Source organism: Vespa velutina, chromosome 15 (assembly GCF_912470025.1).
Source record: "Vespa velutina chromosome 15, iVesVel2.1, whole genome shotgun sequence".
Classification (NCBI taxonomy): Eukaryota; Metazoa; Arthropoda; class Insecta; order Hymenoptera; family Vespidae; genus Vespa; species Vespa velutina.
This window is the reverse complement of record NC_062202.1, coordinates 1,082,501-1,100,000: the sequence shown is the minus strand read 5'-3', so window position 1 is coordinate 1,100,000 and position 17,500 is coordinate 1,082,501. Positions and strand designations below refer to the sequence as shown.

The 17,500-nt window shown below is 33.4% G+C and overlaps 1 long non-coding RNA gene across 1 annotated transcript in view; it reads left to right on the top strand.

Annotated features, from left to right (window-relative positions):
• Positions 1–17,500, top strand: part of LOC124954584 — an 87,538-nt gene that overhangs the window by 3,892 nt on the left and 66,146 nt on the right. The window contains exon 3 of the long non-coding RNA XR_007102583.1: positions 7,536–7,651. This is a non-coding gene — a long non-coding RNA (uncharacterized LOC124954584). The remainder of the gene's footprint in view (positions 1–7,535; positions 7,652–17,500) is intronic.

Here is a 17,500-nt window from a genome sequence, read left to right as displayed (position 1 = left end):
GGATAATAAATATCAACTTTCTCTTTTTATCTTTCTATCCTTCGATAGAACTTTCATAGCTCTGATCTATCTATTTATTTATTTATTTATTTATTTATTTATTTATTTATTGATTGATTGATTGATTTATTTATTATCCTTTTATTCTTTCTATATTTGTATACGATAATCTATTTAATTTTTCAACGTTATATTTTGTACATTCGTTCGTTTTAATTCTCTTATTGAAATTAAATAAGATTTAAACGATCGATCGAATCAGAAATTTTGATTTGTACTTCGGTATTGGACGTTTCCATTTGATGGGTAGGGGGGGGGGCGGGGGAGGGCGAAAGAAAAAATACAAAATACAAAAAAAAAAAAAAAAAAGAAAGGAAAATATATCTTTTCTGGTTTTCTTCGTCGAGATTTTCTCCGGAAATGAAATTTTTGTCGAGCAACAACGCGTGCTTCCTAAGTCCAACGTTTCGTTTTAATTTAAGCAAGGGGTAACTACGAAAATTAGTTGGATATCGCGATATCGGGCCAATGTTGCTTCCTTCCTTCCTTCCTACCTTCCCTGCTTTCTTTCATCCTTCCACTCTTCCCTTTCTTTCATTCTTTTTTTTTTCTTCTTCCTTTCTTTCTTTCTTTCTTTCTTTCTTTCTTTCTTTCTTTCTTTTTTCCTTTCTTTCTTTCTTTCTTTCTTCCTTTAGCTCCTCTCGAATTATCTTAAGGAAATCGGCCGAACCGCTCGCTGCGGTTCTTCTGCATCCTGCGAAGAAAATTACTTTCGTTGGAATTTCGACGACCACACAGGGGAGAGGGCTCGCTCTAACGGATGGAAATCCCTTCGAGAGGGTCTTCGAATTCTCTCTCTTTCTCTCTGTCTCTTTCTCCTTCAACAAAAAAGAAACAAAAAAAAAAAAAAAGAATGTAAGATTATAATGTCTATGAAAAATTAACAAGTACGATTTTGTGTATCATGAGAAAGACCCTCTCTCTCTCTCTCTCTCTCTCTCTCTCTCTCTCTCTCTCTCTCTCTCTCTCTCTTTCTATCTCTCTCTCTTTCTGTTTTAACTTTGCGTTTAGGTTTAAGTTTAAAGGAAAGAAAAATGGCGAAAAATTGACGATAGACTTAAATATCAAATGATAATAAGAAACGAAATAGAAATTTTTTACAAAAATCATTATCTATCGTACGAGTATAATTTCGTATATTGTAATACAAAAATATATATAAAAGATAATTCTCTCTTTCATATTATTTAATAATTTCGTGTCGATTTAATGTAAAAAGAAACGAGAAAAGAAAGAAGATGGCGGGACGATAGACTTGCTATTTAATAGAAATAAACGAGCAAACGAACAAAAAAGAAAATAGAATATTATCAAACGAACAAAAAAGAAAAAGAAAAAAAAAAAAAAAACTCATCAATTTCGTAAAAATATCTTCAATCAGAATTCATCAATTTCGTAAAAATATCTTCATTTTATTAATGACTTTTAATTATTTTTCGTGTCGACGTAAGTAAAAAAACGAGAATTGTTTTCGATCGAGGAAAGAAATATGGCGGATGATGGTATACGTAAGTAATAGGTATGTAATAAAAGGGCGATAAATGTTCGTAAAACTTGTTAGAAGTTTGCGAGGATATTGCGGCCTTGTAGTTTCTCTTTCTCTCTTTCTCTTTTCTCTTTCTCTCTTTCTCTCTCTCTCTCTCTCTATCTATCTATCTATCTCTATCTTCTTGTCGGCACGTAGAAAAGAAAGAATTCATCCTGTGTAGACACTTTGAACGCTGTTAGCTCTATAGGCTGTATGGTCTAGCATAGAACAAGGAAGGTTCCAAGAATTCGTTTCTTTTTCTACAGTCGACAAACAGCAGAGAGACAGGAGCGTCATAAAACGGTTCCAGTTCCCACGGGACCATATTCTCTCGCGCCAAGGTTGTTTAGTTCTGGTACTGAAAGAACGGCTTCCTTAGATCCTTAGATGCTGCTGGAAGAAAAGGAAGGTAATACTCTCGAGATGTAAGGAAGGGGAAAGCGAGAAAGAGAATACAGAACTTCTCTCTCTCTCTCTTTCTCTCACTGTCTCTCTTTTTTCTCTTTTTGTTTTTGGTTTTGTTTTTTTTTTTTTTTTTTTTTTTTTTTGGTACATTAATTTTCAACCACCTTTACCTTTGTTCTGAGCTTCAATTAATTTTTCTCTGATATCTTGTCGTGTCTTTAATTGTATTAATATATATAAAAGAAAGGATTTAAATCTGTTGAAAGAGAATATGTTTTTATTTCTTAGATCTCGCAGTTGTTGTTGTTGTATTTTCTGATTATAGTTCAAATGGATCGAAGTATCCTTTTCATTTAATTATATATCACGTATAAATGTAATAAGTTTGATAATTAATTCGTACGATGAACTACGTTGAACTATACGAGAAGATAATGAGTTATAAAGTATTATAACTCATTTATAAACTCATGTATAAAAAAAAAGCTTCGGTTTAGTTTAAAATACATAAAAAGTTGCAATAACTCGTTATATTATGAAATATTTAGTTTTTCTTTTTCTTTTTTTTCTCTCTCTCTCTCTCTCTCTCTCTCTCTTTTCAACACCTTAATAAACATTATTATTAAATGAAAAAAAAAAGTTGTCTTTCGTTATTCAGAATCAGCTGATCGTATATTCATCGATTATTGTCTTTAATTAATTAATTAATTAATTAATTATTTATTTATTTATATATTTATTTTTTCATTTTTTCTCTTCTTCGTTTTCTTCTTCATTTCTTCTTCTTTCCTTCTAACATTAAAATATTATTGCTTAGAAAATATCTTCGATATTAGCTGAATCTGGATGAATAAGAGTCGAAATATTATTATATATTCGTATTGAAAAAGTAAAAGAAATAGAAAAGTTCTTTTCTCTGGTTGTTTCAATTTCTTTATAGTATTGCTACTAGTAGTAAGTAGTAAATAGTTAAGTACCGTAATACTTAATTTTCTTTTTTCTTATGCCAAGAAATTGGCAAAGAGCAATGAGATTATTTATCATATTACTTTTCTTGCCTAAGGAAGTCCGAACCATTGCACATAAACCCAACCCATTGTCCCTTAGGAGAATTCCAAAGAGAAGAAATAAGCTCCTATAGTTTTTAAACGAGTAGAATATTCTCTTATTCTAGGGAGAGACATTCGTTTCTTCGGTTTCGTTTCAAGACAACTAGAGAGACGAACCAGAGGCGACTAGTTCTCAATTTTTCGGGTTTCTTTTCTTTTCTTCTCTTTTCTTTCCTTTTCTTTTCTTTCCTTTTCTTTTCTTTTCTCTTAATATTTCTTTTTCTTCAAAAAGTGCCTGCCAAAAGTACGTAGGCAATCTTTAAATGTAAATCATTCCTTTTCGTGAGTCTTTCAAGGCCTTGCAGTTACGCGTGTTTATTTTACAAGGCAGCATTTTTCGTACTTGGCAATGATTTTTTTTTTCTTCTTTTTTTTTCCTTTTCTTTTTTGTTATTATAATCTGAAAGATAGAAATAAAAAAAAAAAAAAATAAAATAAAATAAAATAAAATAAAATAAATAAAAAGACATTGGCCTAAGTAGTCATGAAAGATTACTTTATTTACTTTAGGCCAGTTTAAAAACTTTACCACATCAACTTTTGACCAAGTTTAAAAGATCGACCTCTGATCCATGTAAAAATTTCTAATTCACTTTGAGACTTTTCGCTCGCCATTTGTATGTCTATTTTTAATTGCTATTTATTATATCTGTACTTTTGAAAAAAGAAAGTGTATATATATATATATATATATATATATATATTCGCTTATTTTTAAATTTGATAAAAATGTTATGTTAAATAGGACGACTTTGTCTTGTTCTTTTTTTTTTTTTTTTCGATACAAGAACGACATCGTTCGAGTTATTGTTATTACATTTTTGAGAAAATAATTATCGAAAATTAATTATTTAATGTTTGGACGAAAGCGAACGAAGCGAAGTTCGCGAGCTTAGCGAAAAACGCGACGAAAACGTCATCCTCGTGTGACACGTGCACGGAGAGAGAATCAAGGCGAAAGCAAAAGAGAAAGAGAGAGAGAGAGAGAGAAAGAGAGAGAGAGACCGGAAGATGAAAGTTCAATGGCTGATCGTCCTGAAGGACTCTTTCCCACGGTTTAGCAATGAGTTCCTATTTACTTGAGCACCGACATCGATCTTTCTTCTTCTGTTTTTTTTTCCTTTTTCTTTTTTTTCTTCCTTTCTCATCCTTTTTTTATGGTCACTGTTTTAAGTAGATCAATGTCGAACCTATTTAGAAAGGTTTAAGATAGCAAAAGAAAAAGAGGAATAAAAAAGAAAAAGAAGTAATAGATTCTTAATAATATATTTTTTTTTTCCTTTCTTTATTATTAATAAATTATTATCATCATCTTCTTTTTTCTTCGTTCGAATAGATTTTTTTTCTTCTTTTGTATTTCTTTTTCTTTTTCTTTTCCATTCTCTCTTTCCCAATTAAAAACCTTTTTTTCTCTCTTTTCTTTTCTTTTTTTCCTTTCCTTTGACTTTTGCAAGAGAATATTTTTTCGTTCTACTCTCTTGCTGTCCTTTTTTTTTTCTATCTTTTTTTTTCCTTTTTTTTTCTTTTCTTTTTCTTTTTCTTCATCGTCATTCAATAAAATTCGTGGGTGAGAACGTGAGCGTAAAAATTCTTCATGTAAGTATCCTTCGGAAAGGTTCTCGTACGTACAATGTACCTTCGACGTCTTATGTATACGAGAGTCGCATGAATTTTTATGTTCGACTACGATCTGCATATAATGACGATGCTGATTGGGCCGGACGTGGCGCACCTCTTTATCTCGATTTCTTCATTTCTTTTTTCTTTCTTTTAATCTCTCTCTTTCTCCCTCTCTCTCTCTCTCTCTCTATCTCTCTCTATCTCTCTTTCCTCCCTTCCCTCTCTTTTTTTTTTTATACACACACACACACACACATTCAAGAAATAAAATTCATTAATCGTTATAATCGACGAACGGATGCACCGAATGATTCTCTCATTTTTTATTTTTTCTTTCTTTTTCTTTTTTTTTGATGTTCTCTCCTTCCTTCTCTCACTCTTTCTCTCTCTCTCTCTCTCTCTCTCTCTCTCTCTCTCTCTCTCTGTCGCTCTTTTTCTCACTGAAAGATTTGACACGATGAAACACGTGCATGGGAGGGTTTATCGTCTCGTCATAATAATTATTATTATTAAAAAAATCGTTTTCTCTTTTCTCTTTCTCTCTCTCTCTCTCTCTCTCTCTCTCTCTCTCTCTCTCTCTCTCTCTTACCTCCCGCCTAGAGAACACATTAAAAGTTCAAGATGGCGATGTCATATGGCACCAGAGATATATGTATCTCTATACACTTCATATATTATAACGAGTGCTCTTCGCGAGAAAACACAAATAAACAGAAATTACCCGTTTACAGGACTACACAGAGGGGTAGGAGAATTATATATCCTATATGCATACGTATATCGGATTAGAAGTATAGTTTAGTTTGGTATCTCTCGGCCTGGTCATAATTTAGAAAATGTTAAGTGTTACTCTTTTTCATGAGAATTTTCTTGCTCTTTCCTTTTTTTTTTTCTTTCTTTTTCCTTTTCTTTTTCTTTTTTTTTTTTTTTTTTTTCTTTTTCTGTTCCTTTTCCTTCCACTCATTTTTTTGCTCCACCAGTTGGAAGAACATCTTGGCAAGATGCTCTCTCTCTCTTGTAGGGAACTCGAGAGGAATCCTTCGAAAAGTAGGACACTTTTCTAGGATTTCTCTCTCTTTCTTTCTCTTCTTCTTCTTTTTTTTTTCTTTTTTTTCGAAGAAAAACGTTCGAAGTTACTGCGACACTTGTTCACCATTTACGAATGCTGATATTTTGTTTAAAGATCTTTACGATTGGGCCACCCAACGATTGAGATTTTCTCAGAAGGAGCTAATAATTTTCTTCCAAAAGATTTTTCCTTATATTCAATATAAAATAACATATTATATATCGTGTATTTTTTTCTTTTTTTTCTCATTTCTTGTTTTCTCTCTCTAAGAAAAAGAATCATACAACAGCGTCATTAATCACAATAAAATAATTAAGTCGTTTTTTTTATTTCATTTAAAAGGCAAAAAATAGAAAGAAAGAAACAAGGGAATCGTTCTGTCGAATCGGAAAAATCATGTGCGATCTATGATCCATGATAAATTAATAACAATAATAATAATAATAAAAAAATAAAAAAAAGATAAAAAAAAAGTCCTGTATCTTAAAAAAAAAAAAAAAAAAAAAAAAAGAAAAGAAAGGGAAAAAGAAATATATATTCAGAAAAAAACAAAAATGTTTAACATGCCATATCAACATGATTGTGCATTATTCGAAAAGATAGAGAAAAAGAAAAAAAAAAAAAAAAGGATGATCGTCACGCTTATCGTTATGATCAAACACACGTCATGCACTCTATCCCACATTATTAACACCCTTTTGAATTTTCCACGCGTATGATCTACAGATTATGGTTTCGATATCGCATAGTCAGACTCGGACCGTCTCAAAAATTCCCACAGAAAATATTACAGTAGAACGACCACCGTCAATGAAGCTCCGTAAAGTGGCACGAAATAGAATAAGGGCAGCATGCCTTTCGTGGGTTTCACGGGATGTATCACGGGAGGTTTCACCATAGTAATTGCATTTATACTATATAGACACTACATATATGGAGGTAGGCAGATGTTTCTCTCTCTCTCTCTCTCTCTCTCTCTTTTTTTTCTTTCTCATTCTATGGGGTCGCGTGACGGCAGAATCTTTCTCGCGATATCTCGTGGTCCTTTAATGGCCCCTATAACACATACAAACACATACACATACATAAATACGCGCGAACAAGTAAATACACAAAACATACACACACATACATACATGTATGTATATTAACAGTGAAATCACGAAAGCAATACGATCGTTTATTAATCGTCGACAGCCAGCATGATCGATAACCTCCACGATTATCTCCCGTTATCTTCGGAAAAGAGATGATAATATCGTGATACGGCAAATGGTTTATTAAGCCAAACCTTCTGTGTAAATTATTTCTTCCTGTGTTAATCACTTCTCTCTCTTTCTCTCTTTCTCTCTCTCTCTCTCTCTCTCTCTCTCTCTCTCTCTCTTTCTTTTCCTCTTTCTTTGATAATTTTAATTAGGCTTCGGATTTAAAAAGTATATCGTCTTACATTATGTTTAAGGAATACAAAAAAAAAAAAGAAGAAAAAAAGATTAAAGAAAAAAAAAAAAAAGGAAACGGAAAGAAAGACAACATGAATGGCGATGATTCAGGGGGGATTAAATTCTTTCATTTTTCTTTCTCTTCCTCTCCATTTTTCTCTCTCCTTCTCCCTCTCCCTCTCTCTCTATTTCTCTACCACTCCCTCTCTCTCTCTCTCTCTCTCTCTCTCTCTTTCTCTCTTTCCATATATTGTATACATATATGTGTTCTTGATTTTTCTTTTTTTCTTTTTTTTTTTTTTTAGGATCACTACCAACATGGACGATCATATGAACGATCAATTTTAATGAGAAAATTAATGAATTAATTAACAGATGAAGATAAGAGCTGTTCAATGTGACATATTTCAACATCACAAAAGTAAGTCCCCCAATTTTTATCCTTATTTACAACTTTCTATAACGAAATTGATTTTCTCGTGTATAAAAGGAAAAAAATCATTTAATAGGTGAAAGTTATAGTACGTAAGGTGCGATTATACTGTACTAATTACAATTTATATTTTTTAAAATCATATAAAAACTTCTGGACGTGACGTAATAATTAATTTGCTTTTTATAAAAAAAAAAGAAAAGAAAGAAAGAAAAATCATTTTTACAAAATATGTACATATGATTATGTATCCTTCAAAATTGTATCTTGTTATATTTCTTTTTATTTATTTATTTATCTTTTTTTTTTTTTTCTCTTATAATTATAAGATAAATATTCCATGAGTGCATACAAAAACCATATTATGCGACGAATTCTAATTCTTTTTAAGATACATCGACTTCCAAAGTTTTTATTGAATCATGCTCAGTACAACATACTTTTTCTCTTGTGAAAATTAAATTATATGAACGTGTTAAAAAACCTTATAGAAATACACATGCACACACACACGTACACGCACACACACACACACACATATATATATATATATATATATATATACTTATATTTTTAAAAAATTGCTAAAACCATAGCAAATGATTAAAGTAACCCATAGAATTGTAACAAATTAATTCTACAGTGTTGAACATATTTTTGCATATATCAGAATACGACGATCTACGCGTAAATACGAATTTGAACTGAATGAAGGAGTAAGAGTGAGAAGAAATGAGAGATTGAGAAAATGAGGAAAGGAAAGGAGAGAAGAAAGGAGATAGAATTAAAATGTCACAAATCAGGTTATTGCGCGATATAAGATATTCTTAGGATCGTTGTAGGTAGTTCTTGAAAGTTAAGCACATTTTGCATATATCAGGACATGTTGATCTACGCGGAAATGCGAATCAGACTGAGTGAAAGAGTAAGAGTAAGAGAGAAGAGGTTGAGAAGAGGAAAGGAGAGAAGAGGAGTGGAGAGGAGAGGAGAAGAGAGGAAAGGAGAGGAAAGGAGAGGAAAGGAGAGGAGAGGAGAGGAGAGGAGAGAATCGAGAGAGCCGACAACCGTTCTGCCTGTGAACGGAAGACGCCCCGGGTAGGCATGCCCAATGAATTCGTCTGCGACCGAATGGTAATGTTACTGCGTGCGGTCCTTATGCCGTGTCGGCTTGAGCACGACAACTCTCAAGAGAGAGGAAGAGAGAGAGAGAGAGAGAGAGAGAGAGTATGAGCTTAGCTAAAGTGAAAAAGAGAGAGAGAAAGAGAGAAAGAGCGAGAGAGATTCACTCTCTCTTACATTGTCTATATACATATATCTATATATCTATATATCTATATATATATATATATATCTATATATGTGTATATGTGTGTATGTATATACATGTATGTACGTATGTAACCCAACAGCATTGCCGTTTGCAATTTGTTGTCTGGGCTCCAATTTGCCAAGTGAGTGGCCGTGGGCGCTACCACCGTCGCTTCCGACGGATATTCGGCGTCGAAAATTGCCAATTGTTTCAATGGAACTCGATTTGTATTGTTCACCAGCGCGCACACACATACACACATACACATACACACACATACACATAGAGACAGACGTATCTACATATGTATATATATTTATATTCTTTAGTATAAGAACTTCACGCAGGGAGACTTTTAACGTCAGATAAAGTCAGGGTTCAGAAAGGTTCAAGCCCTCAAAGAGAAGGGCTCGATCCTTTTTCTATTCGACCTCAATCTGAACTTTTTTCATTGACTCTTAACGTTATTTCCGATAAATCGATCACTTTTTTAAAATGTCTTCTTTCAGTATGATTATATATTTTTATGATTATTCGATGTGATATACGTACTTTTTATAATTAGATATTATATTAATATTATATATATATATATATAAATTAGGATAATCGTTGTTGCGATACTTGTTTTTAGATATTTGTTTTATAAAATGTCGAATGAAAATTTTTAAGATTAAAATTGAAATTGGTATTAGGTTGAATTCTATGTGTCAATGTTGAATTTTGTTAAAACATTCTCGAATTCGAGAGATTCGATCGGCTATTTTATTATAAATTTAATAAATTAAATTAATCGTAAATAGTACTTGTTTTACGGGATCCATTAAATGTTTTATTCAAACATTAGGATTAGACTGGCTTAATATTATCTACAAATTGAGTCTCGAGTTCTAATTCGATAGATTCCACAGGGATATTTTATACATTGAAATTTATTACTTTTGTTATGGGATCGTATAAATTTTTCATTCAATTATTAAAAAATTAAAATTATATCTAGAATCTGTGTACGTATGTATGTGCGCGCGTGAGGGTGCGCGCGCGACTTAATCCTCTCAGTAAGTTGAATGTTACTTTTTTTTTTGTTATTTTATTTACAAAAAAAGAAAAAAGAACCGTAATGTATAGGACTGGAGTTTATAATAATGGATCTTCGTTACCTTCGCGAATGACTTATGCTAAGCTATGTGGCAATACCAATGATGATGGTATTACCTTCTTGAGAATTTATTGAACCACAGGAGCGTTCATCTTAATCCAACTCTATCGTCTTTCTCTCTTTTTCTCTCTCTCTCGCTCTCTCTCGCTGTCGCTCTCTCTCTCGCTGTCGCTCTCTCTTTCGTTGACTTCTCAATCAAGAAAAAGAGAGAGAGAGAGAGAGAGAAAGGGAGAGCGAAGAATAAGTTAAGTTTCCTCAAATGATCTATGGCATTCGGCAGGAAGGTCATGCCAGGTCAGATAAGCGTAGAAAGTTACGTTGATTATTAATGCGAGAATTCAAGCCATTCAAACTAAAGAATAACAACAACAATAACAACAATAACAACAACAAAGACGACGACGACGACGAACACTAGTCCCTTCAATTCTATCGGCAAAATATTTCCATTTAATTGGACAGCCAACTAACTATCGGCGAAACGTAAAGCTAGCATTGACATACTCGTCGTTAGGCTCGTTCATCAATCTGGATGGTGACTAAGTATTTTTGAGATACTCGTGTCACGTTAGAATGTTGGTATTAAACGTTATCAAGAGAGATATATACGGGTACATATGTCGCACAAAATGATTGGTGAAAACAACCATTCGAACATTTTTTTTTTTCTTTCCTTTATATATATATATATATATAAATTTTTAATAAATATGTATGTACGTATATTAAAGATAATACGTGCGTACATATACGTACAGTGATATTTTTCATGTTCATTGTTCATATATATATACAGATTGAGCGAAAAGTTTATATCATCTGAAAGAAAGAGAAAAGAAAAAGATAGGATTATCTCCTAAAAAAAAGGGGATAATCGATTTTTAAAAATTATTTTAAAACTTTTCACTCTCATCCTAATATATTTGTTCAAATCAAAGATTTCATGGAAATTCATAATGACTAATAAAATAATTCGTATATAATATGCATGTATGTATGTATCTATGTACTCATAGAAATTCATAACGTTCAATGTTCATGTAAAGGTTCATGGAAACAATGGATAATATTCAATCTATAGAATATAGAATGTATAGAACGTAAGACACACGTTCGGATTTGAATATACAGAGATAAAGATGAAATAGACAAGGAAATCAGATTGTAACTGTTATTCGATCAACGAACTCGTCCACCTTGATCGTTACTGTAAATTCATTCGTATTCTATTGGTAAATGACGATAGATAGTCTACGTGACCAGGTAATACCTTATCGAAGGACGGCATGAAGCTGCTTCCGTTTCTAGTAAAATCGAAGGACGTCCTAACATTTACGTACAAATGTATGTATATAGTTATATATATATGTGTGTATGTATCCATGTATATATATATATATATATATATATATATATATATATGGGTCTATGTGGTGTATACTTGTTATACGTGATCTACCGATGGAATTCTAACGCTTCTAACGCTCATGAGGAAAGAAACGGTTTCAACGGTCGACCCCTACGATCCCTAAGGCCATACATCACTATATAACTTCTCTTATGTACATACATACATACATACATATATACATACATACGTAGAGTCGGTAAGAACATTACTATGATGTTTCTTCGACGAGTAACAACTTGAAGAAAAGAAAAAAAAAAAAAAAAAAGAAAAAAAAAATGCTCTACAATTAAGTATCATGTTCGTGTCGAAATGTAGCGTGACTTGTGGTTACCTGATGGTACGCCCCACAAAACGCTCTTTGTAATGCACACACAACCCTATGAAATAAACTCTTATCACGAACCTTCAGAGTTACCTCAAAGGCAACCCTTTTGACTCTTTGAACTTGAAAAATTTTCAAGAATCGTTCGTGGCCCGACTGATATTACAATAATAGAAATATTTTCACGATGAAACGCCGAGAAAGAAAGAAAAGGATCGGGGTGGTGGTGGTGGGGGGGGGGATGGGAGGGGGATGGAGGGAACAATTTCTATGAAAAATTGCGATAAATCGATTTCGATTAAATAAAAGATTTTTATAATTAAAAAAATAAAGGAATATTTTCAAGAAAATTTATTGGTTTATTAGTTAAACAGCAAGTTCCTTAGTCGGTTGATAATTCGGGTTCTTTCGTTCCTGATCAGTGAATACAAAATTGCAAAATAATTCTTTGGTCGTCTTGTTTAATTAACCGAAACAGGGTGAGCCTCGCCATCAACGTTAGACGCGTTATTGAATAATTTCATTGAAAGTGTCCGAAAGACACTTCGTCACGGTTAATGAAGTTCCTGTTTAAGCCAGGAGGATTCCCTAGAAAACGAGAAACGTTTACTAACGTTCGTTCGAAATAAGGGAACGTAAGGAAAAGAAAGACGTTACGGACTGAAGATTTTCAAGCCCACCCCCTTCAAGGGAGCAATTAGAGTAATTTAATTATTTAAGACATCTGGTGTATTGCTGTTGACGAGAAGAAAAGAAATGAAAAGGAAAAGAAAGAGGGAAGGAGGAGTGGAGAGGAGTGGAGTGGTAGGATGGGGGTGGGGATTGAAATTGGGGTTGGAATTGGGGTTGGAATTGTTGGACGCGTGCCATACGTCTAGAAAAGAAACCCTAACTCCTTAAATTCATCGTCGAACGTCGAGTATGGTTGCTATCTTAAAATCTTCCTTTCTACGTTCATCGAAGACGTTTGATGCGTTTCTGCGATTAACATATATGTATTATGTATATATGTATGGATGTATATATATATATGCATATGTGTATGTATGCATGTATGTTATATATGTGGGTTATAGTAGACCTACATAGGTGGTGTATGGCACGCGTGTAGCACGTGCGTTTACTCGCAACCGACCGGTAGACTTGGATTAATACTTATGCACTGGTGAACCGAACTGTAGAAAAAGAAGTATGAAGTAGAAGAAGTAGTAGAAGAAGTAGAAAAAGATGGTGGACAGAAGACATACGAGTACATCGTGACACGATGCCTTATGTTCAAGACTGGCCTCTTTCGAAGGCACTCATTGGAAACCTGTCATTCTATGGAATTTCAACGTTCTGTTTTCTTTAAATTGATGATTATCGTACATGAACGTTAGTTTACTCGTACTGCCAACAGTTTGTTAAAATTGTGTGTATGTATGTGTGTATATATGTGTCTTCTTTCTCTCTCTCTCTCTCTCTCTCTCTCTCATTTTTTCTTTTTTAACTCTTTTTTTAGATGCTTTTAATGATAAAATCTTATTATAACGTACACGATAGTTCGTCATTGTTTATAATAGCTCAGAATAATTCTTATTAATTCACGATAGTTCATTAATCTGTTGAATTTCTTTCATGATAGTTTCATAATTATTCGTAAATCGTTATAATCATTATAGCTCGTGTGACAATTCGTGTAAAGCTCAGAACTCGTGCTAGACAGAGAACATCTGTATAAAAAAAAAAAAAAAAAAAAAAAAAAAAATGAAAAAAAAAGAAAAAAAAGAATAAAAAAATAGAAAAATAAAATTAAAATAAAAAAAGAAAGGAAGATATGTAATTATTCTTTCAATGAAAAAAAAAAAAAAAAAAAGAAAATATAAGAAATTACTGAACAATTATATCATCGATCTATATATAAAGTTTCGTACGGAATGAAAATCGTCGATATTATTCGTATGTCGAAAATATTCGTTGGGAGAATCAAAAGATCGTTGAACGATTTTACGTTAGGACGTGAGATTACCGTTCTTTCTCTAAAGATCAAACGTCTTTGCCCCCTCCCTCTCCCCTCCCCTCCCCCTGTTGGAAAAGGGACCAGGAGCATGTGTAGACAGAAAGAGAAAGAAGGAAAGAAAAAGAAAGAGAAAGAGAGAGTATGTATGTATATCAAAGAATAAGAGAGAGAAAGAAAAAGAAAAAGAAAGAGAGAGAGAGAGAGAGAGAGAGAGAGAGAGAAATGCAAGAAAGAAGAGAGCACGTGCCATAGCACACCTGCGTTTTCAGGGATATGCCATAGGTAAGTCGGGCACCTGGCGAGACTCAGACAGTCTCTTTTTTCTCTCTCTCTCTCTCTCTCTCTCTCTCTTTCTCTCCCTCTCTTTTTCTTTTCTTTTCTTTTTCTACCCTCTAAAGTAATACTATTCTCCGATGCAAGAAATATTATCGAGAGAAAAGGAAGCTAAAGAATAAAAGGAGGAAGGGTCGGAGCTTCCTCGTAAGGGCAAGGATCGTAAAGACGATAAACGAAGTCGATGAAAGCGTAAACGTATAGGATTCGATACACTCGTTAACAATCGAGAACAATCAAATGTCGAATGCTTTCTTATATCTCGTTGATTTACGATAATTCAAAAGCACCTACGACTATTTAGCAAGATAGAGAAAACTGGAGAGTAATAGAGAGAGAGAGAGAGAGAGAGAGAGTGAGTGATAAGTTTTTATTAAAGTAAATATTGAATGTATTTTCTTAAAGTTACCAATTCTGTTGTTAGCTCGTCAGATTGCAATAGAAAAAAAAAAAAAGAAAAAAAAAATGAGAAAATTCAGGCTCCTCTGTTATGGTTTATAAAATACGTTGGGCAGCTGTTGGCTTATTATTTGGGATCAACGTCTTCGAGTTCCCATCAAACGAGCTTTTTTTCTCCTTGTTGGTACTCCTTGGTCTCTCTTTTCTTTTTCTTTTTTTTTTTTTTGTTTTTCTTTTTATTTGTCTATCATTATTATTATTATTATTATTATTATTATTATTATTATTATTATTATTATTATTATTATTAGTATTATTATTATTAGTATTAGTATTAATATTATATTTGGACAAAATATAAAATGGGGGGGGGGGGAAATTGAAATGTATGAAAATTAAATCTGATAATTGAAATGTCGTATAACAATTTTGAATTATAAACGTACGTTGGATCGTATCTCAATTATCTTTTATCATAATCGTATAGTTTACGATATTATTGAATAATTACAAAATATTTGTCATTTGTAAACAATTCTATTGAATCGAGAAAAAGTATTAAGCTTTAATATATTAATACGATTGTAAAAGTTTATTAATTATGTGCATACGTCGAAAGGATTGCAAACATTTCTTTTTTTTTTTCTTTTTTTTTTTTTTTTTTTTATTTCTTTTCCTTCTTTTATTCGTCGCGTCTCGTCGAAGATGAAAGAATAATTTGCATCGAACGAATTTTCTATCCCCTCCCCCTCTCTCCCCTCTCCCTCTATCCGTGGACAACCAAAACGAAGACTTGAAATTATTTTAGGAAAAAAAAAAAAAAAAAAAGATGAAGAAAAAGAAAGAGAGGGAAAGGGAAAAAGTGGAAGAAGAAGAAAGAGAGAAAAAAAGGAGAAGAAAAAAATATGTTGAAGTTCCGCGATATAGTAGTATGAAAGCATTAACGTATGATACGTTATTTCGTAGGGTCCCCTCCCCCCCTCCCCCCCCACTACAGACTCTTTTTTCGAACCCTCCTGCTGTGAAATAATTTCAAACAAGGAGGACAAACCAACTGCGCGAGGTGAAAAGACGTTACGTTACGTAGTAGTAGTAGTAGTAGTAGTACTAGTAGTAGTAGCAGTAGTAGTAGTAGTCATCATCCTCGTCGTCGTCATCATCGTCGTCAACTTCGTCGTCGTCGTAGTCGAAGGGCTCACCCTTAGCATGACAATAAGACATCTGCTTGGCACGAGCTTCCTAAGGGTGCTAGGAGTATAGCAGGCAGTATGTGGTAGGGCCCACCCTTAAATGAAATCGCCATGCTCCGTCGTGGACGATAATCTACGATGCGAGGAGACGCATGAAGAGAAAGAAAGAGGAAAGGAACGTAATGCTTCTCCCGAAGAAAACGCCAAGGGTTCGTGCATTGATCTACGTCGTCGTCGTCGTCGTCGTCGTCGTAGTAGTCGTCGTCGTCGTTGTTGCAAACACCTGGTCTGGCTAGCTTGCTTGCTTGCTTGCTTACTTGCTTACTTGCTTGCTTGCTTGCTTGCTGACTGACTGACTGGCTGGCTGGGTGGCTGGTTGGTTGGTTGGTTAGTTGGTTGGTTGGTTGGTTGGTTGGTTGTGTTCTTTGCTCGTTTGCTTGGCTGGCTGCATCGCCGCGAGTCGTCGTTTCTCGCTTCGTTTCATATCCACATTTCTATTGACATTTTCTCTCCGTCTTCTTATATTATCCAAGATTAACAGACGAGTAAAAGTACAAATAAACGTTCAAATTTTTCTCCCTCGATATCTTTCAAATATCAATTTCGATCTATCGATTATCATTAATATCATTATTTTGACGATCATTTCGATCTTTTTGATACTTTCTCTCTCTCTCTCTCTCTCTCTCTCTCTTTTTTTTTTTTTTTTAATAAATTTCACGATAGGTAAGTAGTGTAGATAGAGATAAACAGGAGCTCTTGTTGTGTGCATAGATTGTTGATTAATGATCGTTAGAATTAGGATTAGTACTGATTAATGATATTAATTTCTGTGAAAAATGGAAGAGAGAACGATTACAACGTTTTGCGATATTGAAGAAGAAAATGGAAAGTAGATATTTTAGATATTGTTTGGATATTTTTCTTGGAAAATTAAAAAAAAAAAAAAAAGAAAAAGAAAAAGAAAAACAAAGAAAAATTACTTTCGATGTATGTACGTTGCGGACATAGTAGTGCCGCCATTATCCTCGAACACAATGGACATTACCTTACGAACAATGAAAGCTCCTCTCACACGGTTGTCTCGCATTCTCTCGAGGCAAGTGCAAAAATTGGAGGAGGCTCCTTTTGCTGCGGGGTAGCCATATGGCGTGAATTTGATTAATTGCCTTCCTTGGCAACCACCGCGCGTTGGATCTTCACCTGCACGCGCGAACGCATGCAATACGACTACGATGCTTTTATGAATGATCAAAGGGGGAGAGGGAGAGAGAGAGAGAGAGAGAGAGAAGGAGAGAAATAGGTAGGTAGATAGATAGTGAGGATAGAGATAGATAGAAACACCGTGTGGAACGTTATTACGTGGAAGACGAATCGTTTTCTCTAGAATTTATCACGTAAACGACGAACAGAAATTGTTTAACAAGTTGTTTGATCAACGTTATACGATTGTGTCTCTACGTTATGACAACCTACCAACGATTGTTTTCCTTATCAGAAACATTTATAAGTCCGGTACTATCCATAGTTTATGATTCTACGTGAGAGGAACGTTTGATATCAGAGTACCTGATAGAAATATTAATTAACGTTGAATAATAACGCGTTTAACCGATGATGTAACGCCATGGATAAAATTTCGATCAATTTCGTAAGATGATTTTCTTTTAATATTTCTTTCTTTCTTTTTTTTTTTTTTTTTTTTTTGTTTTTCT